A 24,122-nucleotide genomic window follows, 5' to 3' on the forward strand; every position below is an offset into this window, starting at 1 on the left:
GGACCCGCGGCCCGCGGAACAGGAGAGGGAGCTCCGCCCGCCAGCTGGGCTAAGCCGGGAGGACCCGAGGGTCACTGCCGGGCGGGCGAGCGGGCGAACAAGGCGTCGGGCGACTCCGCTCCTCTCGGGAGCCCCCACCCGGGCCGCGCCTCCCGCCAAGTCCGGGCGCGAACACTAGGCGCCCGCCGGCCGGGCCCGTCACGACCCCGGCGCCCTGGCGCCGCAGATCCCACACCCGCGGCCCGAACCCCTCCGACTCAACCCGACCCCTCCCCGGGACGCAGCCCGGTCCCACGGCTCGACCCGCTGCCGGGCCGCGGCCCTGCGCACCTTCCCGCCTCACCTGCGCTCCGCGGCAGCTCTGCACCTCCTCGCCCGCTCCGCGCGCCCCGTCGGGGCACGCACCGACCCCCCGGCCGGGACTCCCCCGGCCGCGGTGACTCGGGACGCGACGTCCACCGCCGCCTTCTCCTCCTCAGCACAAGCCCCGGCGGCGAGCAGAGGGTCGCAGTCAAAGCCCCGCCGGGGCTAAGGCGAATCTCGCCACCTCCACAGCCTCCACCACCAAGTCCCTTCACTCGTCCGCGCCGCCCGGAGAAAATGTCACCAGAGGCCGTTCCGCTCGGCGCCTCACTTCCGCCCGGAACCACAGAGGCCGCGCCGGTCGGCTAGAGCGGCCGCTGCGGCGGCGGCCTCCAGGGACTGGCTCGGAAAGCCGAGGGAAAGCCAGACAGCGCCATCTAGCGGACAGGAAAACGCAATCCTCCAGCTGCAGAGCGCCCAGCGTGCGGAAACCAGCTTCCCCGGCTCCTTTCCCGCGCTCCATCCATCTGATGAGGCAGCTCCCTTCCGGAAATGTCCTTCCCAGAGGGTCGGAAATCAGCCAATGCAAGTCAAGGATAATGCCCTAAAAGAAGGACAGTGCTCCCTTTTCAGTGCACTTCTCACTATTCACCCCTTCTGAAGCCTTCCCTCAGGGAGCTCCTAGTGTCTGAATCCTTGAGTGACTCTTCACCGCTCCTTTCGTGGCAGCAAAGTTCCCTGGCCCCCACAAACTGATTTTCTCTAAGTTGGCTACAGCAATTTGAGAATCAAGGCGGGGGGGGGGGGGGGGGGGGCAGGCGGACAGGAATGAAAAGGAAAGCCGGTAAGAGCAAATAAAAAGGGCCAGCCTGATGTCTGAGCCTGGACTCCCTTGCGTGCTTTTGGCTTCTGTAATCTTGCTTGCCTCTTCCTTCCTTGCCTGCTCCAGCCAGCAACCAGGAACCAGAAGCTTGACTGTACTAGTCCTGCCGAACCCAGAAGCACACATGTATAAAGGATCAATAAAACCCAAGCTGGGTGCTCAGCCTTTGGAGGTGATTCTGCTGGGCCAGCACTGGTGCAAAATAAAGTATTTTCTGATTTCTCAAGTGCATGTCGCTTGTGTCTTCCTGAACGCCTAGTATTTCCTGTAACATTTTCTCCCCACTTTTTTGCAGATAGTGACAGCTTGGCTGGTGAAAATTCGGCTGTGCTCTTCTCTTGCAGTAGCATCAACATCCCATTGGAGTTTTCTGGTCAGGAACCCTACAACCCTGGCATATAGACCGCCACCTGCTGGTGAAACCGGATCAGCCAGGGAGACCCTGCTCTCCCCTATGGGCGGCAGACGCCCCAAATTCCACCTCTTCAGAGTCACTGCTCTCATTTGCACTTCAGCGTGGGAGGGGTGATGCATCTGTGCATTCTATGAGTTTTTGAGACCTTTTCTTGACGTCTGTAATTGAAAGAAATGTGCTATACGTGGAACCTGGAGGAAAGGTGAAGTGGGTGCTGGCTACCTGGCTGGTATAGGGCTTAGAAGGAGAGAGAAGAGGTACTGAGAACAAACTTTATAACTCAAGATCTAGCCAAGGACTGCACTCCCAAAGGCAGGGTTCTGAAAAATGAATAAGTAAGAGCTTAAGGAGAACATGTAAAAGGTCTTTACTTTTTCAGGAACCAAGCTGGAAGCTGTGGTGACCACTACCCAAGAGGAGATTATGAAAATCACAGCGCTAGCCCCACATTCCCCTTAACATCAGTGTCCCCATCAGATCAGGTGCTTCAGCTGCCCCAGTTCACTCATGTATGTTGACTGCGCACAAGCATGAGAATTTTCCATCCACGGCTAAACTAATAAATTGATAATCATTTTATATTAATAGCTAACTTTTTTTTAATACCCGCTATGTGCCAGGCACTGTGCAGAGTGTGTGTGTGTGTGTGTGTGTGTGTGTGTGTGCACCGTGAGTTTAAATGGATTCAGTCATTTAATCCTCACAACAACCCTAGGAGTTTGGTACTACTACCAACCCCAGGTGACAAAAAGGGGAAGTGAGGCACAGAACAGCAAGGTCACACATCAGTACTGGACTCCAACACAAACAATCCAAGTCCAGAGCTTGCTTTCTCAACCACTACCACCAGCTATCTCTTTGAGACTGAGAACATACTGTGTGCCAGATACACATCTTGTCTATGTATGATATTTCACTTATTCATGCATTCGTTTATTCATTGATTTCCCTGCTACCTTAGTCCCCAAAGAACTTGAGAAGTTGGGGGTAGTGATAAGAGCCCAAGCTCTTTCAGAAGAAGAGGAGAAAATTTAATTACCAAGATCACAGCTGTCAGTCTTGAAGTGAAAGTGTAAATGTGGACTAATACTGTCTAGTTTTTCTTTGACAATCTTTTTTTTATGTTTATTTACTTATTTTGAGAATGGGGAAGGGGCATAGAGGGAGAGAGAAAGAATCCCAAGCAGGCTCCATGTTGTCAGCACAGAGCTGACAATCCCATAAACCATGAGATCATGACCTGAACTGGAAAATCAAGAGTCAGAGGCTTAACTGACTGAGCTACCCAGGCAGCACCATGGTTTTTCTTTGACATTCTTATCAGTGCTGTAGATACTGAAATGTCTCCCAGAATCTCATGTGCGTGCCATGCTCAGCTCTGCAAGCTCCTGAAATCCCATCTCCATAAAACCAGTCCAGTCCAGCCACCATCCATATCACTAGCAACTCTCTCCATCCCATTGTCTCTACAGAAATTTGTCAAGAAACCTCTGTTCACAGACCCTGTCCTACAAACACGTCCATCCCTTAGCCTACCTGCAATGTTATTACTGAATCATAGCAATGGTTCTCTCAACTTCTGTCGTAAGCCTTGGAGGCCAGGGCCAGGCTTGTCTGAATCACTCCTCAGCATTATTGTTGCACCTGATGCATCACCTGCACTGGGGCTGGGCCTGCAGCAGGTTCCTGTTAGAAATGGCCTCGGGGCACCTGGGTGGCTCAGTTGGTTGAGTGTCTGACCTCAGCTCAAGGTCATGATCTCATGGTTTGTCGGTTCAAGCCTGGCATTGGGCTCTGTGCTGACAGCTTGGAGCCTACTTCAGATTCCATGTCTCCCTCTCTCTCTGCCCCTCCAACGCTTGTACTCTGTCTCTCAAAAATGAATACACGTTAAAAAAAAATTTTAGGGGCGCCTGGGTGGCTCAGTCGGTTAAGCGTCTGACTTCAGCTCAGGTCATGATCTCGTGGTCAGTGAGTTCGAATCCTGCATTGGGCTCTGTGCTGCCAATTCAGAGCCTGGAGCCTGCTTCAGATTCTGTGTCTCCTTCTCTCTCTGCTCCTCCCCCGCTCATGCTCTGTCTGTCTCTGTCTCTCAAAAATGAATAAATGTTAAACAAATGGTGGCCTGAATAGTAACATCAAAGTGTGGCTGGCCTTGCTTGGACTATATTCTGTTCCCTCCCGACCAAGCACATTACTTCTGCTGTTTTCCCCTGCAAGGTGGATGTTATTATTAGAACCACTCTCTAGATGATGAAAATGGGAGATCTGAGAGACAGAACTCTCATCTCTGGTGTCTGGGCTGCCCCTACTCTTCTCAGATTGCTAAGAGCTGGGCTACCCCCCTCCCAGTGTAACCACCCACCCATCTGCCCTCCACCCCCAGCATAACCAGCATTCACTCCAATCTCCCAGCACCTGCTATACAGGGAAGTGCTGAACCTCTGCACTTGGTGGCCACATAACCTCAAACAAGCCACCACTTCCAGAGTTAACACTACCTGCTTTGCCTTGGAGCATTATTTCACAGAATTAAATTACGTCCTCCACGTGGAAGGCCATCTAGAACATTCTAAGGATTCCAAGTGGCAAAAGGTCACATGGTCATCAGCACCAGGGGCTCTGGAGTCTGGCAGGTCTGAATTTGGATACAGGTCTGCCTCCCTCTAGCTGTGACCTCTGGGCAGTTGAGCAATCCTGTCAAGCATAAACATCCTCACCTGCTCAACACGGAGGACTCCTGATACTACGTTGTAGGCTCTCCTGGGGGTTAAGTGAAGTGACTGGTGTGTGTAAAGTTATCAGCATAATTCATGGCTCAGAGAGAACACTCCGTAAAGGGGGTCCTTGTTCTGATGGCAACAGTCCAGGCCAGCACCTCACTGGTTAGTACAGGCATAGACTCGCACTGATTTACAATGATGTTGCCACCTCAACTGCCAAGTCTGCATGGAACCAGAATGGAACAGGGCAGAAGATGTCATGCAAGTGGAGCCATCTGCAGCTAAGAGTGGCTGGGAGGGGACACCTCCTTCAGCTCCCTTGTTCGCTGGGGTGGCTGAGCGAGGCTCCTCTGTCTCGGGCTCCCCGTCCTTCTTTCCAATCAGGCGACCCCCTTGATATCCCTTCTATATGGAAAATCTGTAACTTAAATTGTTGTAAACGTTTATTCATTTTTTTGAGACCGAGACAGAGAGAGAAACAGAGCACAGGTCGGGGAGGGGCAGAGAGAGGGAGACACAGAATCCGAAGCAGGCTCCAGGCTCCAAGCTGTCAGCACAGAGCCCGACGTGGGGCTCGAACCCACAGACCGTGAGATCATGACCTGAGCTGAAGTCGAATGCTTAACCGACTGAGCCACCCAAGCGCCCCAGGAAAGTCTATAACTTGTATTAAAACATGAAAATAAATGCAAAAGATAGTTTAAATTTTTTCAACAAATGTGTGTTGCCCTCTCATTTTTTTCCTGTAAGGACTAGCTCTGAATGACACAGCACCCGACCTTGCGGGGCCTCCAGGCTGAAAGCTGCAATCTTCTACTCCACTGCCCATCACAGGAGCAGCTTGTTCCCTCTGTAACATCTGCCCTCCCAGGTGCCTGTGGTGCATGCTCCTCTTCCTCACCCATCTGAGTCACCGGAGAGCACGGGGCCCTGCTCTGGGAGAGACACTCGTTCGTGGGTGTGAATGGAGGAAGTCCATCTGAGGATCTGCCTAGGGAGATACAGAAACCGGAAAGGATGTCCAGACAAGGAAGTGGTGCGAGAGGCTGGGAGGAGGCAGGCAACGAGTCGAGTCGAGGGCAACGAGAGATGCCTGAGGGAAACTGGAGCCCGCCCCACCTCTGTTACAAAGGAGGAGAGTCAGCGCTGAGAGCAAAGCCCATTGCCTCTCTTTCTCCAAGCCCCCTTGGGTGTCCAGCACAGAGCCTGGCAGACAGGACAATCCAATAAATATATGTGACGGGAGAAAAGAGTATGCAGAGAAGCTGACCTTGGGGAAAAAGGGGCAAGAGGTGAAAAAGTCCCTGGGATGTTTGGAGGACAACAACCCCAGGGCCAGACTGCCTGTGGCTGCACAGCAGAGGGGCGAGGAGAGGGAAGGCCTGAAGGGAGGTGGGGGGCTGGATGTGAGCTTAAGGAGTCTGGGCCTGCTGGGCTGAGTTCCTTAAGCGCCAGTAGGAAAGCAGGATGTGACATCTCCACCTCTACTGAGTGTTATGAGCAGGACCACAGACAGCAGATCCTCTCTGCCCACAAACAACATGGCAAGGCATTGACCCCACGCTGATCACACTGGGGGGCAGGTAGAGCTTTGGGACGGGAAAGGCTAAATCTGGTTACTGTTGAAGGAGAGGGGAGGAAAGCATTAGGAAAGAAGGGAAGGGCCTGAAGCCCTAGGGACCTTCCTTGGGCAGGCGGGGGAGGGGCGTGCAGCTAAGGGAGTTCCAAAGATACACCGTGATTTGAAAAAAAAAAAACTCAAGGACTTCAGAACAACTGAAACACCAGCCTGATGGAGAAGGTCCCCTGTCCCCCACCTTCCCCTCTCCAGCTCTGAAAACTATGGTATTTAAGTAAGAGCAACATCAGGGGATCTGTGGCCTAATTAAAACTATAAGGTCTTTGTCCTCAGTTCCTGGCACCGAGCTCCTAAAAGCCTTGGAATTTCCTAAGTGATAAGAGTGCCTTTTGTCATTTTAAGAAAGCCCTTTCAGACACTTCAGAGTTTGTGCTAATGAGGGGAGTCTTGGTGGGCCCGCAGGTAGCTTCAGATTGGGGGCTGGTTGCCAGAGTGTGACCTCTGGAGGAGAAGGTTAGAATTTTCAGCCCCACCCCCATCCCAGGAAGGGGAGAAAGGCTGGAGATTGAGTTCAGTCACGAATGGCCACTCATTTAATTAGTTGTGCCTACATCCTGAAACTACAATAAAAACCCTAAACAACGGCATTCGCAGAGCCCCCATGCTGGCGGAGCACATTGAGACGCTGAGAGAGTGGCGCTCTGGGGGAGGGTACGGAAACTCTGCCCCAGCCCCCAGCCCCCCTTCCACCATGATTCTTTTCCATTTGGCTCTTCCCGAGTTGTATCCTTTATAGAAAGCCAGTAATCATAAGTAAAGTACTCTCCTGAGTTCTGAGACTTTCTAGCGAATTACCGAACTTATGGGAGAGTCATGGGGACCCCCAAATCTGTAGTCTGCCTGGCATAAGTGTGGGTAGCCTGGGGACTTTTCTTGTGCTGGCATCCGAAGTGGGGGCCCTCTTGTGGGGTCTAGGCTAACTCTGGGTAATTAGTGTCAGAATTGAACTGAATTGTTGAACACCTAACTGGTGTCAGAGAATTGGCGTCAGGAAAAAACCACTCGGGATCCTAAAAACTTGGACTGAAAATTAATATACTTGGTTGTATTTTTTTTTTAGTTTATTTAGTTATTTATTGAGAAAAGAGAGAGAGAGAGAGAGAGGATCCCAAGCAGGCCCCGTGCTGTCAGCACTAAGCCCTACATGGGGCTAACTATGAGATCATGACCTGAGTTGAAATCAAGGGTCAGAGGCTTAGCCTACTGAGTGACCCAGGTGTCCCTTAATATATGTTTTAAATAAACAAGTTATTTTTAGCAAGACCAATCCTACCAAATCTCTCTTCGGACTCCTCACCTCCCTTCCCTGTGGTGTCTCTACTTTTTCACCGGTGGCCAATGCTGCCAGCACCCAAGACCCCAGGAGGTGGAGTAGTTGGATGCTTTGCCTTTCCCGGTGGTACTGAAACATAAAGGAGTGACTTTGAGGAGGAATTAATCTTTCATGGTGATATTTCAGGTACCAAATCCTGTGGGGAGATGGTCCCAACATTCCTCAATGGCACCTATTTTTTTTAAGTTTGTTTGTTTGTTTATTAATTAATTAATTTACTTATTGAGAGAGAGAGAGAGAGAGAGAGAGAGGGAGAGAATGAACCAGGGAGGGCAGAGAGAGGGAGAAAGAGGATCAGAAGAGGGCTCTGTATTGACAGCAGACAGCCCGATACGGGACTCGAACTCACGAACCCCGAGATCATGACCTGAGCCAAAGCCGGACCCGTAACCGACTGAGCCACCCAGGCCCCCCCCCCTCACTGGCACCCCTTAAGCGGTCATCTACTCCACGTGTGTCTTAGGAGCGCCCAAAGAAGTATGCGTGCATGCCCTTCAATTTTATTTAAAAAACATCTATTGCAAGCCCGGCCACTAAAAGCAAGGCACACAGTGTTAGGCCCTTCACATGTGGTATTTCATTTATCCTCACCACAGTCAGCAAGGGCAGGTAGGTTTTACAGAAGGAGACTGAGGCTCAGAGAAGACAATGCACCTGACCAAGGTTACATGAGCTGAAGGGGCAGAGCCTGGATTCCTGGAAAAGAACAGCCCATACCTCCTTCCAGAACACTGGTGTCTGTCTAGTAATAGGGCTCATTCTAGAAACAAATCACAGTAGTTCACGGGTGGAACACAGCAATCCCCAAAGCAGGGGAAGAGCATGTGAAGGGAGAAATTAATTCCCGAGAGCAAGAAGGACTTTGTGGAAGAGGAAGCTCTTGACCAGTGCCTTGGAGAAAGCAGGGCTTCCGAGGATAGAGATGAAGAGAGAGGTATCCCAGGCAAAGTCTGGCTTGAGGAAAGCCTGGGATCCAAAAATACAGGGCAGAGACAGTCCAGAATAGTTGTATTTCTCATACAAGTGATGTATCAACTGCTGTCATTTGGGCCCTCACCTCCCTCTCCTCCAATTTTGTGTTCATCTTTTTTTTTTTAAATATTTATTTATTTTTGAGACAGAGAGACAGAGCACGAATGGGGGAGGGGCAGAGAGAGAGGGAGACACAGAATCGGAAGCAGGCTCCAGGCTCCAAGCTGTCAGCACAGAGCCCGACATGGGGCTCGAACTCATGGACCGTGAGATTGTGACCTGAGCCGAAGTCAGATGCTTAACCAACTGAACCCCCCAGGCGCCCCTTGTGTTCACCTTTTTGCCGAAACAACATATGTATGTGCAGTTTACCTTGAACACTATGATTTCATTAGCTCTTCTTTTTTTTTTTAATTTTTTAACGTTTATTTATTTTTGAGACAGAGAGACAGAGCATGAACAAGGGAGGGTCAGAAAGAGGGAGACAGAATCTGAAACAGGCTCCAGGCTCTGAGCTGTCAGCACGGAGCCCGACATGGGGCTCGAACTCACGGTCTGCGAGATCATGACCTGAGCCGAAGTCGGCCACTTAACCGACTGAGCCACCCAGGCACCCCTCATTAGCTCTTCTAAACAGTCAGGAAAGGTATCAGGAAAGTAAGAGCAGGTATTATTAACATTTTGCAGAGATTATATGACACAAGGAGATACTGAATAATTGCTTACTGAATGAGTGAATGAATGAATGAATGAATGACTTGCCTCAGGTCACCAGCACTGGACAGGAGAGTCAGGACCAAACCCAGCTCTGCTGCCCCAGACTCTTCACCACCGCACATATCTGGGGGCCTTAGCGATGCCATTGTGTGTGTGTGTGCGCGCGTGTGTGTGTTGGGGGGGGTGGGAATTAGACTCATTATTGTGTTTTATAATGTGCTGATCACTTGAAAAAGGCTCCAGCCTGAGAACAATACGAGCATTCATTAAAGTACTTCAATAGACTGACAGCAGCAACAATAACCTAAAATTAAATGAAGCAGAGGATCTCATGTGACTCCTCTCTTGAGGAGTCAGTGCAAAGGCACCGGGCTTTGGGAAACAGGATGGGCCCCTGGGGGAAAGACAAAGCAGAGGTTTACCGAACCCATGTAGGGGAGCAGGCTGGGAGGGCCCTCGCCAGCCAGACGGGCCAGACCCAGGGATGCAGGAAACCAGGCAGCTTCCAAAGGACTCCCTCCTCTGGGGCAACTGTCATTTACTGGGAACCACGAGTAACCACCGGACCAAGAAGGGGGCCTGAGAGAGCACCCTTTTATTTTGCAGAAAACAGGCTTTGGTTTCTGTTTTACTAATTTTGCTTTTTGGAGAAATGTGTCCCTTAATGCACTTAGTAGAGCTGCTCCGGCTTTTAATTCCACTTGTGGTTTTTGCCATGAGTCCTTCAAGTCCCCAGAAGAGCAAAAGACCAACTCCCCAGGGAGGCAGCTCAAGATCCCTCCCTGGGGTGATGGGGAGGCCTCACTGAGTGAACTATGTGTGCACAGCTGGCTCCATTCTGTCACCTAAGAGAACACACACCCATGTACTGTGGGTCAGTCTGAAGGATGTACAAGATATACACCGGCCAGTCCCTGCCTTCAGAGACCTAAGACCTTGCTTAGGGGATGTACGAGGTGGCCTTACCTAAGGCAAACTGTAAAATCAGTTTCTCTTTGGTGTGTCTTTTCTCACTACATCCAGGACCCTCCTTGACCCAGTCAGTGCTGTCACCTGTCACCACTCAAGGCCCCAGGACTGTAGCCTTCTTTGCCTCTCTCTTCCCCACCTCTGACACCCAAAACATCCTGGCCTAGGACTCAATTTCTAAGGCTTCTAGTCTCCACATCGTAACAAAAATTAATTAAGCAACCCAATTCTTACTAGGGTGATAGCTGACTAACACACTGCCTCTCCCAGGTGATGGCATTTTGTCCAACTAAAATAAACACTTCTCTAGAAGTCATCAGGGAATGACATAAAAGATAGGAATTTCAGACATCTAGGCAGGTCAGCTGGGAGGAGGGAGATATTCTTGGTTAGCCAGGTTCTTCAGAATTCTCAAGTCACAACAATCTGACAGCCTGGGAGGACCAATCTAACACACATTCATCTATGTGTTCTGACCAAGCCCCAGCCCCAACTGTTTTCTCAGTCCTCGTATACCAGGAACCAAGAAGCTCTAGCATTTACAATTAAAGAAGACAATAATAACTCAAAGGGAAAGAATATTAAGAAGAGAGTTGAGAGATAAATCTGGGCTATTGATTATTCGTACTAAAACAAGTCAGAGAGGGAAAGGTCAGTATTGTATGGGGAGAGTCCCGCTCTGCGGTGGGCTGACAGTGGGCACACAGTGTAAACAGAATACAAATATGGGATGTTTCAGGCCTTTGTAAACCTCAGAAGCTTCAAGAGCCTATTTCCTCGCCCAACCCTTTGGAGTAAGGGTGGCAACCGTACCCCAAACTGGATTTCCTATTGCCACAGGGACTGCAGGAAGCTTGCCTTCATTCTGGCAGGTGACGATCCTTTTGTATAACCATATAGGCCATTAATCTGCCTCTTGGGAGACGTGTGTTTTCAGCCAGAAACCCTAAGTCTACGTTGTTGAACTAGAAGAGCCAGAAACACTAAGGAGGCAGCTTATCTTCCTGGAAGGCCCCAAAGAGGTTGCCCCTGGCTACCAGGGGGTGGGGATGTCCCGTCACTGCCAAGGCTCCCCTGTGCCTGCCAGCCAGCCTGTCAGATTCTAGTGGCAGACAAGGCAGTGACACTGAGGGTTCACGCCAGCCAATATCAGGAGCTCTGCAGAGGGTCCCCAGATGCTCAAGGGTGCCCCTGCTGGGCTTATATCTCTCCCCCAAATAGGGACCAATCACATTTGTCTTGTCTTCCCCTCCCCACCGCTGTTCCCTCTTTTCTTTCCTCCCTCCAGTCTTTGGCTGCATCTTCTTTACCCTCTGCTCCTGGGTTGTGTCCCGGCTCACATCTTCTTGGCCCACATTTCTGCTTCGGCTGCATGCCTCTTCCGCTTCCCTCCTGTCCTCAGACACAGGACTCTGGATGAACCTGGAGGAAAGAAGGAATCAACAGTCCACGGGGTGACACTCAGCCAGCAGAGGCCGAAACTGGTAGATGAGTGTCCTGTCTTCTTTCCCTCGGGTGGACAACTCTATGGCCCCTTCTGCAGTGCTCCTCAGAGGCGACCAGCAGGACCATACTCCGTTCAGCCTCCACGGAGCCCAATGTGGTAGCATTCCCCCGGAATGGCTCTCCCTCCTTCCACATGCTACTCTTCCCAGTCCCTCCCTCCTCTACCCGAGGAGCTTCCCAAGTCAACTACCTATGTGCAAGCTCTTGTCTCAGACTCTGCTTTTGGGGGAACCTCAACCCAAGCTCTCCTTCCTCTCTCTGTCCCCCACCCACCCAGTCCCCACTCAGCTTCCCCTCTTCTCTTTGCTGGTCTGCTCTCCTCCTCTCAACATATATTCTCCTCCCCAGTCTACCTCAGAGATAGATGTTGTGTCCTCAGGCTGAAGGAGCATGAGAAAGTCAGACATTCTGTCACCACACCATTCCTTGGGAGCTTTGGCTCTGCATCAAGGTGGAGGGGGACAGCAGGCACAAGAGAGAGGCTGGAGATGGGATAGAGATGCTTGTGGTTTCTAAGAGGTCTTTAGTAGAGTGGAGGTGACCAGTGGGTCTGAGAGAGAGAGAGAGAGAGAGAGAGAGAGAGAGAGAGAGAACTCTATAGATCTCCTGGCATGCTTGGGCACGTTGCTCCCAATGGCCCAGTGCTGGCTAGAGGAATCCTTCCTATCTCACAGACTCACCCCCACCCCCACCCACCTGGGTTCATTTTCCTGGAGCTTCTTCTCTGGTCTCCCTGGGTTCCTCACCCTCTCATGCCTGGGGCTTGGCCTTGAACAACACTTCTACTGTCCATCTTCCTTGAGTGAAGGATACAGTTTGCCTTACTGGGGCCTTCAGTGTCTGGAAGGGGACGTCTGGTGGCTGAAGAATTCCCCTTCTGGGGCTGTGCCAGGCTGCCATGAGGACAGGTCACCATCCAGTCTTGAGAATGATAAAACATTCTCCAAATGGCCACGCTACAGGCAAAAGATGAGGGGATGAGGGGTTAAATTCTGGACCAGTTCAAGTCTTGGCAAAATTTGGGGGGCAGAAGAGGGGGATGGGGAGCAACGTTTCAGGACTTAAAGGCTCCAGAATTCATTCCTAGTGGATGATAATTTATCCTCCAACTCAAGTATGCAAGAAATACCACCTTTTTTTATGTCCTATGAATTTTTTTCAAGATTTTTCAAGATTTATTTATTTTGAGAGAGAGAGAGCACACACGTGCATGCGTGCACATGCGTGAGCAGGGTGGAGGTGGGGAGACAGAAAGAAAGGGAGAGAGAATCCCAAGTAGTCTCTGTGCTGTCAGTCTGGGAGCCTGATGTGAGTCTTGATCCCACAAACTATGGGATCATGACCTGAGCTGAAAAGCAGAGCTGGATGCTTGACCCACTGAGTCACCCAGGCACCCCTAAGATTTTATTTTTTAGGTAATCTCTACACCCAAGGTGGGGCTCAAACCTATGACCCCAAGATCAAAAGTCACTTGCTCTACCAACTGTGCCGGCCCTGTGCCCCTCTTTATGTCCTATAAATAAATTTAATTAAAAAATTTTTATATTATTTTTTATTTTAGAGAGAGAGAAAGCACACAAGCTGGGGAGAGGGAGAGAGAGAGAGGGAGAGAGAGAGACAGAGAGACAGAGAGAGAGAGAGAATTTTAAGCAGGCTCCACACTCAGCCTGGAGCCTGACATGGGGCTCAATCCCATGATCCTGGGATCATGAGCTGAGCTGAAATCAAGAGTCAGACACAACCAACTGAGCCACCCAGGCACCCCTACATCAATTTAATTTCTACTCCAAGGCCCCAGTTGGCAAGAAAGTCCATGTTGGTCATTCCTGAAGCTTCATTTCCCTTCCCCACTTAGGACCCTCAGATCTCAAGTGCCCAGAAAGGTAGGGTGGGGTCTTGTCTTTCATCCAATGTAGATACATCATTTGCCAAACCCCAGTGATGGGCAGTAGCTGACTCTGTTTTCATGTCATTTTGGGGAGCAAAAATCTTTGCTGGCCACCTCCATCAAGGGTAAGGGCACCCACAACTCTCTCCCCCTTTCTAGACCTTCATTTCTTCTTTCTCAAAGGTCATCTCCCTCTTTACCCCTACCCTTCCCCCACAATGTACAGAAAACCCGCTGAGTTTAGATTCGTTCAAAGGACAGGAAGTCATTGAACTCAGGCTCGTCTGCTTTGCACCAAGTCCAAATTAAGGAATTACCAACTGGCCAGTATACTTAAAATGGAAGGGGTGGGGTGGAAAACTATGAGAAACACACAGATTAATATGTCAAAATGTCATCCTGCCACTCATTCATACTCCAGCCCTTTATGGACACCTGCTTTGGAGCCAAGCACCACGCGAGCCCTGGGGACACAGATGTGACCAGAGGAAGTCCTTCCAGGTACAGCACTCAGCCTAGTCTGTCCTAGTAGAGAACACGGACATGAAGTCACCTAACATTAGGACTGTGTGACAAAATAATAGAAATATGCACCCAGAGCATAAGAGCTGACATGAGAAGCTCCAAGTGTGACCTGGGCCCCGAGGAGGACTCAGCTAGGAGGAGGCCTCTGAGCCAAGACTCAGAGAATGAAGAGAATCTTGCAGCACAGAGAAGAGGAAAGATGTTCCAGGTGGGCATCCCAGTGGAATCTAACAGCCAGGCCATTCTGGGAATGAGTGGTCCTGGACGGAAAGCACCCATTTGGGTGTGGTAAGGGCATCAGTTAAGAGACGGGTTTGGGAAAAAGAACAAAGTCCCCTGGAAAGGGCGCCTGGATGACTCAGTTGGTTAAGCGTCCGACTTTGGCTCAGGTCATGATCTCACAGTTCATGACTTCAAGCCCTGAGTGAGTTTGAACTCTGAGTCAGGCTCGCTGCTGTCAGTGTGTAGAGCCTGCTTCAGATCCTCTGTCTCCCTCTCTCTCTCTCTCTCTCTCTCTCTGCCGCTCCCCTGCACACCCATGTGCATGCACTGCACTCTCTCTCTCAAAAATAAAATAAACTTAAAAAAAAATCCCTGGGGAAAACTAATATGTAACATGGGCTACAGTACTTTTTCCTTTTTTCCTTTCCTGGAGGAGGTGGGAGGGGATGTGCAATAAACAACCCTGTCCCAGCTCCTCCTCTAGTTTGGAACCGATTGAGAAGACAGACACAGGAAATAGATGAACATTTATATGTCAACTTTACAGTAGATGAAAGCCAGATTGGAGGACATGGGGCACATGTGCCGCCCCCAGGGACTTCCTAATATGTCCCAGCCACTGCAGACAGACATTCACCTAGCAGCAGACGGACCTGACAGACTCAGTCCTCCCCCAGAAAGTAGGTTTTCTGTACGATGAGCAGTCCTGAACATACACCCTCTGTAGGCAGGCAAGTCACAAAGAAAATCGTGTATTCGTCGGCCAGGGCTGCCATAGTGAAGTATCACAGACAGGGGACTTAAACAACAGAAAGTTATTTCTTCACTGTTTTGGAGGCTGGAAGTCCAAGATCAAGGTGTCAGAGGGTTAGTTTCTTCGAAGGTCTCCTTGGCTTGCAGATGGCCTCCTTCCTACAACGTCCTCACAGGACCTCTCTTCAGTCTGTATGGACTGTGTCCTAATCTCCCAAGGATGTGAGCTGTAGTGGATCCGGGCGCACCCTAACAACTCCATTTTGTTTGTTTGTTTGTTTATTTATTTATTTATTTCTTCTTAATTTGTATTTATTTTTGAGAGAACAAGAGACAGAGCATGAGCAGGGGAGGGGCAGAGAGAAAAGGAGACACAGAATGCAAAGCAGGCTCCAGGCTCCAGCTGTCAGCCCAGAGCCTGATGTGGGGCTCGAACCCACGAACTGCGAGTTCATGCCCTGAGCCGAAGTCAGCCGCTGACTGAGCCACCCAGGCGCCCCAAACAACTGAGCCACCCAGGCGCCCCAAACAACTCCATTTTAACTTAATTACCTCTTGAAAGGCCCTGTGTCCAAATACAGCCACATTCTGAGGTGGCTGGGCATGTGGATTCAGGAAGCTGGTCTTAGTGAAGCATGCTCTCAGTTCCTTCCTTCAAACTTCCCAGTCAGATGTCTTCCCCGCAGAGAGGGCAAGAGACAGAGACAGAAACCAGGGAGACTCCAGAAATGTGGCTCAGTGGAGCCACCTCCAGATTGGAACACAAGAAGCAGGGAATAAAGGTTCCATGTCACGCCCCATACCCACTCCGTGGGTGCTCACATTACTACTGTCTTCTGAAATAAAGGAGTACCCTACATTTCTATAGAAATCAAACTTGTCTCAGCACTGCACATTCATGAAACAAAGCATAGAAAGTAAGGTAGGAGAGTTTCCAGGAATCAAGAATCACCTAATCCTCCTTGTTCCTTTGCAGGTGAAGGAAGCCAGGCCCAGAAGTTCAAGAGTCCAGCCAGGGGCCACTCGACTAATTAGCGGCCACCTGTCTTCCAGCTGTACCAAATGTCACACGTTCACTTGATGTTAAGGTCCCCTCCACAAAACCTTCTTCCATCTTTATGCCCTCTTTCTGTGAAGTGCCCATCCTGAAGATCAGCAAAACTGTTTGAACAGGGAATTGAAGTAAAACATTCTGAGAGCCGTTAACTGCTTAGGAAGGTCTGGAGCACCCTGGGCCGCGCAGGGTGCTTATTTATATTCACGTCCCCTGTGTCCAGCACGGGGGCCGATCCACAGTGGGCACCCAGTTCACGTTAGCCCATCATGACTGAAGAGCTAGAAAACTGGACATGGGAAACATTTTTTCAGCAGTGGGTGAAGAAGGAAGGGTTCCTTAAACAATAGAGCTGTGAGCTCGGCATCGATCTGAGGCCTCTGCTGGGTTTGTTTGCTGGCACATCTCCCCAGTTCTCCAGAGATCTTTCAAGGTCATCTTGAGCACTTTCCTCTCCTTTGTCCTCATATCAAATTGGTCTCCAAGTCCTCTCACATCTCCTTCTTTTCCATCTCTGTTGCCACATCCTGGCCTGGGCCCTTATCACTTCGTGCTGGTCTGGACTCATGTGTCGAGCAGGGTTGAGCACAGAGGCCTGGGAGGGAGCTAGGAGGCTATCTTGGCAGGTCAGGCTGCAGTGTGCATTTGTTCTGTCTCCCCTCCCCCTCCATGGCCTGCGTCTTCCTTCTTATCGGTCCCCTTCGTATGGACCCCCTGCCTCCTCCTTGCACCAGCTCCCAGCTCCTCACTCCGCCAGTCTACACTGGCCACCCGCTCACCACCTCACCCATGCCTACCCCTCCCCCATCCCCTACTTCAGGTTTCAATTAACTAGCCGACCATAGAAAGATTCCAGCAAATTTATTCTCCCTGAAATAGAAGTGACCCATAACAAGGCTTAATGAGGTCATCCTCCAAGGAATTTAATAAGGGACAATCACTTCAGCCAGTCAAATGAGCATGTGAGCTGTGTCTGAGGGAGTATTTGGGGGAGGGAAGGCAGAGAGTTGATGTGTCACCTCTGGGGCTTGTCGGTGGTCTGGGTTCCCTGTGACAGGCGGTACGAGTGAGGAAAGCAAGGGGACGTGATGGGTTGGCCTGGTGGGAGAACACGGAAGCACACCCTCACCCACTTCAGAGAGTTGCCAAGAGCTCACAGGAAACCTGATGCCCTCCCTGACTCAGCTCCCCCTGAGTTCCCCAGGTCAGTTCCTGAGGTCACCAGCCCAAGAGCTTTAGGTGTCTGGAGATGAAGATTGTGAGAGGGGAATCTTCTGCCCCTTCCTAAGCTACAGAGATGGGGGCGGGTGCCCAGCGTGGTAAAGCGTCCCTTCCAGAGCAGGGAAAAGAGGATGCTTGTTTTTCCTGCTTCTGAAAGATGATCGCTCCTGCAGCCAGGAGCAATGCCAGCTGTGGTCAGTGTCCAGCCTGGCAGCCGAGTCACTGGGGACTCAGGGTGAGTCTTCAGCTGCCTGCATTTTTCTCTGCCTGTGCACCAGCTGCCTCAATGACACCCTTCCTGCATCTGCTTACCCACTGAGAGAACTAGTCTCCCCCCAGCTCCTAACTCCAAAGCACCCAGCAAATGCCCCGTACATAGAGTCTCCAAAAGCTGGAGCTGGAAAGACTCCTATGTGTGCCCACTTCTCCAGTTTGCAGATGAACAACTGGAGCCCAGGGAGGTTAAGGGATGTCTCTGACATGCTGGTTCTCTTTGTTGCATAACCAATGACCACAATCTAGTGGATTAAAACAACACACACTTATTAGGTCGGTTTCCACGGATCAGGATCCTGGGTTTGGCTTAGCTGGGTCCACTGCTTCTGAGTTTTGCTATGTTGGAATCCAGGTATCAGTTGGAGCTGCTGTCTCATCAGAGTCTCAAGTGGGGAAAGATCTGTTTCCAGGCCCCTTCGAGTTGCTGGCAGCATTTCCTCCTTCGTGAATTCATCTTATGGTTGCAGGACTGAGATCTCGATTTCTTGCTGGTGGTCAGGTGGATGTTTTCTGTGACTAATGCCTGCCCATAGTTCCCTGCCAAACGGGCCACTCCCGAGGCCCTCTAACAGCACCTCAGCTCCTCCAAAGCCAACAACTGACAGAGTCTCTGATCTCAGGGAGGGCCTAGTCTCTCTTTTAAAGGCTTTTGCCTGATTAAGTCAGGTTCACTCAGTATAATCTGCCCTTTGATTAAAAAAAAAATCAATTGATTTGAGATTTTAATTACATCTTCAAAATCTCTTCACCTTTGCCAGATTCTAGTTACTTAGAAGCAAGTCACAGGTCCTGCCCACTCTCAAAGGGAGGGGCTTATACAGGGCATGCATGATGCAGGAGACATGAATCTTTGGGCCATCCTAGGGTCTGTCTACCACATTTAATGTCACATAGCTAGATAATAGAAGCGATATGATATAGAACCTAGATTTCACATAGAAATAGGTCCTGGGGACCAGTTATGTTTTAGAACTGAGAATGTTCAATTTTGGAAAGACAATCAAGTGCTTACACCATAGACTCACAACACACACAGTGGAGTCTGGGACAACACCCTATGATCAAATACTGTAGGAATACATGAGTACTCCCACCAAGTGGTCCACATACACCAAAATCAGTGGTGTTGTGTTCGGGTGAGGTTTTGTTGCCAAATGAATTCACGGCAGATAAGTTTTGCCAAACGAATTATGAAAGACCTTTGGGTTTCTAAAGCTTTGGAAATTCTAGCAAGGGATTGTGGACCTATAATAACTAACACTCATCAAGTTCTTGCCCTATGCCAGACTCAGGCTAAGTCCTGTGCAGTCTCACAGACCTGTGGAAGGAGAGTATTTTCGAGATATTAACCATTTCCCTCCCTTTCCCTCTTCTCATTCAGGTGGGCTATGCATTCGTTGATGTGGGAGTGGGAGGAGGCTGAGTAGGAAAGAGCTAGAAAGTCTCTGTTGCTTATGGGTTTCCAAAGCTGCTCAAGCCCCAGATTGAGAAGGGGATGTGCAGTTCTGATAAAACACGTGGTACAAGCAAAAACCAAACCAAAACAAAAAATTGGACATAGATCCCTCACCCTAGGCTAGGAAAGAGAAGGCCTGGGTTTTCTGGAAGCACAACCTTCACTGGCAGGACCCCAAGGATAAGGGCTGCATGCTGCATCTGGAGAGGCTACTGTCTTGGGTGGCCTCCTGCGTGCTTCTCCTGGAACAGAGAGGAGGGGCATCCTTAACTGGATGCTCTTGGCCGTGGGGCTGTCCTTCCTGCTTTCTCATAGTATTGTGCAAGTGAGACCCCTCTTTGGAGACAGAACAAGTCTATTTTTCCCCTGCCCATACAGGGCTGGTTGTTGAATATATACTGCTCAATAAATACTCACTGAATGACTCTCTTCAATGAGGACTTGAAGGGTGGTGGGTGTGTGGGTGCCCTAGGCCCTTCCCCGTAGGGGTTCCTATGCAGTTAACTTCTGAAGTGTTTGATTTGGCAGACCCTCTGAGCTACTTCATTACGGTCCATGTCAGTTTCCATTACATCATCCTCCACTCAAGGGACCAGAGCCTCGGGCTAAATTGGTGTGACCCTGAGGCCTGAAGTGGGAGAGTGGTTTGGGTGCTGGGCTATGTCCCCATTGGAGTGAGTCCCACAATGTCGATTGACTCTAGTCCAGGAACCCCCCACCCCTCTCCATGGCCTTTCAAGGAATGGGTGGGTCTTTTTTCTTCCCCTTTGGAAGTGTTTTTTAAGTGTGACTGCCCTCTGGTGGCTAAAATTATATATGTAAATACCCCATGGGGAATGAGAGTTTGCCCAACCGAGCAGGTTACGGAGTTTGTTTAGGATATGGGTGGGAGGGCCAGAAGTAACACCCCTTTCTGCATCTGTTGGCACAAAGGTCGGATTTCAGGTACTTAATTGGACCTGGATCATTTTGGCTATAAGCTTCCTGAGGGCTGGAACCACTTCTGTTTCTGAGTGCCTAGCACAGGGTCTGGCACACAATAAGTGCTCAGAAATACTCACTGAATGAAGGGATCAACTTGCAGGCGTGGCTTGAAGGAAGCAAATACAACCTCATTCATTTTTACCTTATTTTGTTGCTTCTTCAATAGGTGATTCATAGATGCTGAAAAGGCATTTGAAAAAATTCACCATCTATTATTTATTTTTTAAAAACTTAAAAAATCATAATAGGGGAACTTCTTTGACATGATAAATAAACAAACCTGAACTGAGGCTTAAAGATGAAATTCCTTTACTGAAAGGATTTTTACTCAACTCAGGAACACAAGGCTGTTCCTTTTGGCAGATTGTATGTTCCAAAGGTGACCACGAGGAAATCTTTTATCCCACATGCTTTTCTTAGAATGTAATACTGACAATCCAACTACTGGGTGAAGAGTCTATGTTCCTCCCTTGCCCTTGACTCTGTGGGTGGTCTTCGCAAATCTGTCTGGGAAGTGTAAGTGATGCTTTGTGACTTAAAAAAAAAAAAAAGAAAGTTTATTTATTTAGGGGCACCTGGGTGGCTCAGTTGGTTAAGCAACTACTCTTGATTTCGGCTCAGATCATGATCTCTTGGTTTTGTGAGTTTAAGCCCTGCACTGGGCTCTGTGCTGACAGTGGCGAATCCAGCTTGGAATTCTCTCTCTTCCTCTCTCTCTGCCCCTCCCCCATGCATGCACTGTCTCTCTCAAAATAAATAAAGTTAAAAAAAAAAACATTTAAAGTGTATTTATTTTGAGAGAGAGAGTGTGTGTGCACAAGCAGGGGAAGGGCAGAGACAGAGAGAGAGAGAGACAGACAGACAGACAGAGGGAGAGAAAATTCCAAGCAGGCTCCACACTGTCAGCCCAGGGCCTGACTCAGGGCTTGAACTCACACTGTGAGATCATGACCCAGGCTGAAACCAAGAGCCAGATGCTTAATTGACTGAGCCACCCAGGAGCTCTGATGCTTTGTGACTTTTAAGGTTAGATCATAACAATGCAATACACCTCTGTCTTTCTACTTCTGTCATGCCAGCTACCATATTGGGAGAGATCACTCAGAGAGGTTATGTGTAAGTGTGTCAGCCAGAGGCTGGCAGCCTGGGACCCCAGCCAACAGCCAGCAAGAACCATCAGAAATGTTGAGTGAAGACATCAATGATTCCACCCCTCAGCTACTGAATCATTCCCAGCCTTTAAATCTTTAAACTTGAGGCAGCAGATAGACAGTAAGGAGAAAGGATAAGTCATGCCCACTGTGCCCTGTCCAGATTCCCCATGTACAGAACCTGTGATTATTTCATGCCAGTTTGGGGGTAGTTTGTTACACAGCAATGATGACTAAAACATTTACTGTTACCACTATCACCACCTTGGTATTACCACGAGAGTACCTCCTAAGAAAAAAATGAGAGGAATCAAAATTGATAAGGGGGGAGTAAATTCGTCATTTTTTGCAGTGAAATAATTACATATCTGGAAAAGCCAACAAAACCAGCTGAGAAAGAGTTAGAACAATAAGACAATTCAATAAGGGGCTGGGTTCAAAACCCAATTTATTTCCATTTTTTACTTGCATTAATGACCAGTCAACGTTGTGACTCCCATTATCAAGATTTCCATAACATTGGAATCAATTCTCATTTAGAGACACCATCCACAGAGGATACACACCAGTGGCCAGTTTAGCAAATAAAAATACAAGATGCCCAGTTAAATTTGAATTTCAGATAAACAAAAAAAGCCCCTTACTGTACCCCGCTCCATACATTTTCCTAAGAAATTAATTTTATTCCAAACAGATATTGTTGCTCAGAGAGCAAGCCTGGACACCCTCCCTCTGGAATTTCTCCCTTGGGCAATGGTTTTATTAGATGTACCAAGGCGCTTAAAGCTTTTCCCACAATGTTTGCATCTACCCAGTGTTGAACTGAATGGGTATATTGCTACTTATGGCCCATGTGAATAATAAAAGGAGAGAAGAAAGATGAATTACAATGTTTGCACTTTTAAAAAATATTTTTACACATTTTTTAAATGTTTATTTATTTCAGAGAGAAAGAGACAGAGCGCAAGTAGGGGAGAGAGACATAGAATCTGAAGCAGGCTCCAGACTCTCAGCTGTCAGCACAGAACCTGACGCGGTGCTCAAACTCTTGAACCATGAGATCAGGACCTGAGCCAAAGTCGGATGCTTAACCGACTGACCCATCCAGGTGCCCCTTAACATTTACTATTTATTTATTTATTTATTTATTTATTTATTTATTTATTTATTTCTGTTTATTTTTGAGAGACAGAGAGAGACAGAGCATGAGCAGGAGAGGGGCAGAGAGAGAGAGAGAGAGAGACAGAATCTGAAGCAGGCTCCAGGCTCTGAGCTGTCAGCACAGAGTCTGACGTGGGGTTTGAACCCACAAACTGCTAAATCATGCCCTGAGTTAAAGTCGGATGCTTAACTGACTGAGCCACCCAGGCACCCTATTTTTTATTTTTTTAAGTAAGCTCTACACCCAAGGTGGGCCTTGAACTCACAACCCCAAGATCAAGAGTCACATGCTCTACTGACTGAGCCAGCCAGGCGCCCCTATAATGTTTGCACTTTATATGTCCACAGTGTTTCAGTGGTCTGTAAGTCAGTTATAAACACGTCTGATTGATATCAGGGTTTTGAGATGATACTTGCTTCCTACAAAAGGATGTGAACTGGGGTGACTGGGTGGCTCAGTCGAGCGTCCGACTTCGGCTTCGGTCATGATCTCACAGTTGGTGAGTTTGAGCCCCGTGTCGGGCTCTGTGCTGACAGCTCAGAGCCTGGAGCCTGCTTCTGATTCTGTGTCTCCCTCTCTCTCTGCCCCTAACCCGCTCGCATTCTGTCTCTGTCTCAAAAATAAATAAACATTTAAAAAAAAAAAAGGATATGAACTGAAGTATAAATTTCAGACCAAGTGGGGTGATATGGAGAAATCTACATTAAAGCATAAACGGGGCACCTGGGTGGCTCAGTCAGTTGGGCATCCGACTGTTGGTTTCAGTTCAGGTCATGATCTCACGGTTCATGGGTTCGAGCCCTATGTCAGGGTCTGTGCTGACAGCGGAGAGCCTGCTTGGGATTCTCTCTCTCTGTCCTTCCCCGACTCATGCTCTCTCTCTCTCTCTCTCTCTCTCTCTTTCAAAATAAATAAACAAACTTTAAAAAAAAGTATAATTCTTTCTACCTTTGAGAAATGTGCTGAATCATAAATGGTGTGGGAGAGGAAAGCTGAAAGCCGGGCAATAATACAACAGAAGTGTCTGCCAAGGTTCTCTTTTTGCCGCATCTGCTGGGAGAATGAAGACTGTTCTCAGCAATGAGACTGTCAACATTCCAGAAAGTGTTGACATCACTCTGAAGGGGTGCACTGTTACCGTGAAGGACCCCAGAGGAACACTGTGGAGGACTTTCAGTCACATCAATGTAGAACTCGTAGTCCTTGAAAAGATAAAGGAGAGGCTCTGAACTGATAAATGGCAGAGAAATGGAAAGGAACTGGCTACCGCCCGCGTTATCTGCAGTCATATACAGAACATGCTTGGGGGCGTTACACCGGGCTTCCATTACAAGATGAGGTCTGTATACACTCATTTCTCCATTAGTGTTGTTATTCAAGAGAATGGTTCTCTTATTGAAATTCAAAATTTCTTGGGCAAAAAATACACCCATGGGGTTCGGATGAGGCCTGGCATTACTTTTTTAGTATCTCAATCCCAGAAAGGTGAGTTAATTCTTGAAGGAAATGACATTGAACTTGTATCAAATTCAGCTGCTTTGATTCTGCAGGCCACAAGAGTTAACAACAAGGATATCAGGAGGTTTTTGGATGGTATCTGTTTCTGAAAAGGGAACAGTTCAGCAGGCTGATGAATGAAAGCTAAGTTGCCCAGCTACAGAAACAGCAAGATGCCAGATGATTCCTCAGACTTATTTGTGGTATTTTAAAGATACAATAAAAGCTGTGTATTGATTGGTGGGGGGGGGGGGGGAGAGAGAAATGTCTAACAGCAGCAGATTAACGAGAACAAGATCGGTGATCTGGAAGATAGGTTGGTAACAATATCCAGACTTGAGGAGAGAAAAATACGGAAAAAATTGAGGGTTGCTAGGGTGGCTCGGTCAACTGAGCATCTGACTCTTGAATTTGGCTCAGCTCATGGTCCCAGGGTCATGGGATAGAGACCTGCATCGGGCTCTGCGCTGAGT

The 24,122-nt window shown here is 49.0% G+C and overlaps 1 protein-coding gene and 1 pseudogene across 4 annotated transcripts in view; one reads left to right on the forward strand and one right to left on the reverse strand.

The window, feature by feature from the left end:
* The window catches only part of ARK2N (arkadia (RNF111) N-terminal like PKA signaling regulator 2N), an 86,329-nt gene extending 85,729 nt beyond the window's left edge, over positions 1 to 600 (reverse strand). For all 4 annotated transcript variants that reach the window (XM_047086136.1, XM_047086135.1, XM_047086134.1 and 1 more), the window contains exon 1: positions 344 to 600. The gene's annotated coding sequence lies outside the window, so the exon portion shown is untranslated. The remainder of the gene's footprint in view (positions 1 to 343) is intronic.
* Positions 601 to 23,213: 22,613 nt separating this feature from the next.
* LOC124516975 (60S ribosomal protein L9-like) lies at positions 23,214 to 23,790 on the forward strand (annotated as a pseudogene).
* Positions 23,791 to 24,122: the final 332 nt, after the last annotated feature.

The sequence above is a fragment of the Lynx rufus genome, unplaced genomic scaffold (genome assembly GCF_022079265.1).
Source record: "Lynx rufus isolate CCGP_SWC_20201006 ecotype Redwood Valley unplaced genomic scaffold, mLynRuf1.p SCAF_20, whole genome shotgun sequence".
Lineage (NCBI taxonomy): Eukaryota > Metazoa > Chordata > Mammalia > Carnivora > Felidae > Lynx > Lynx rufus.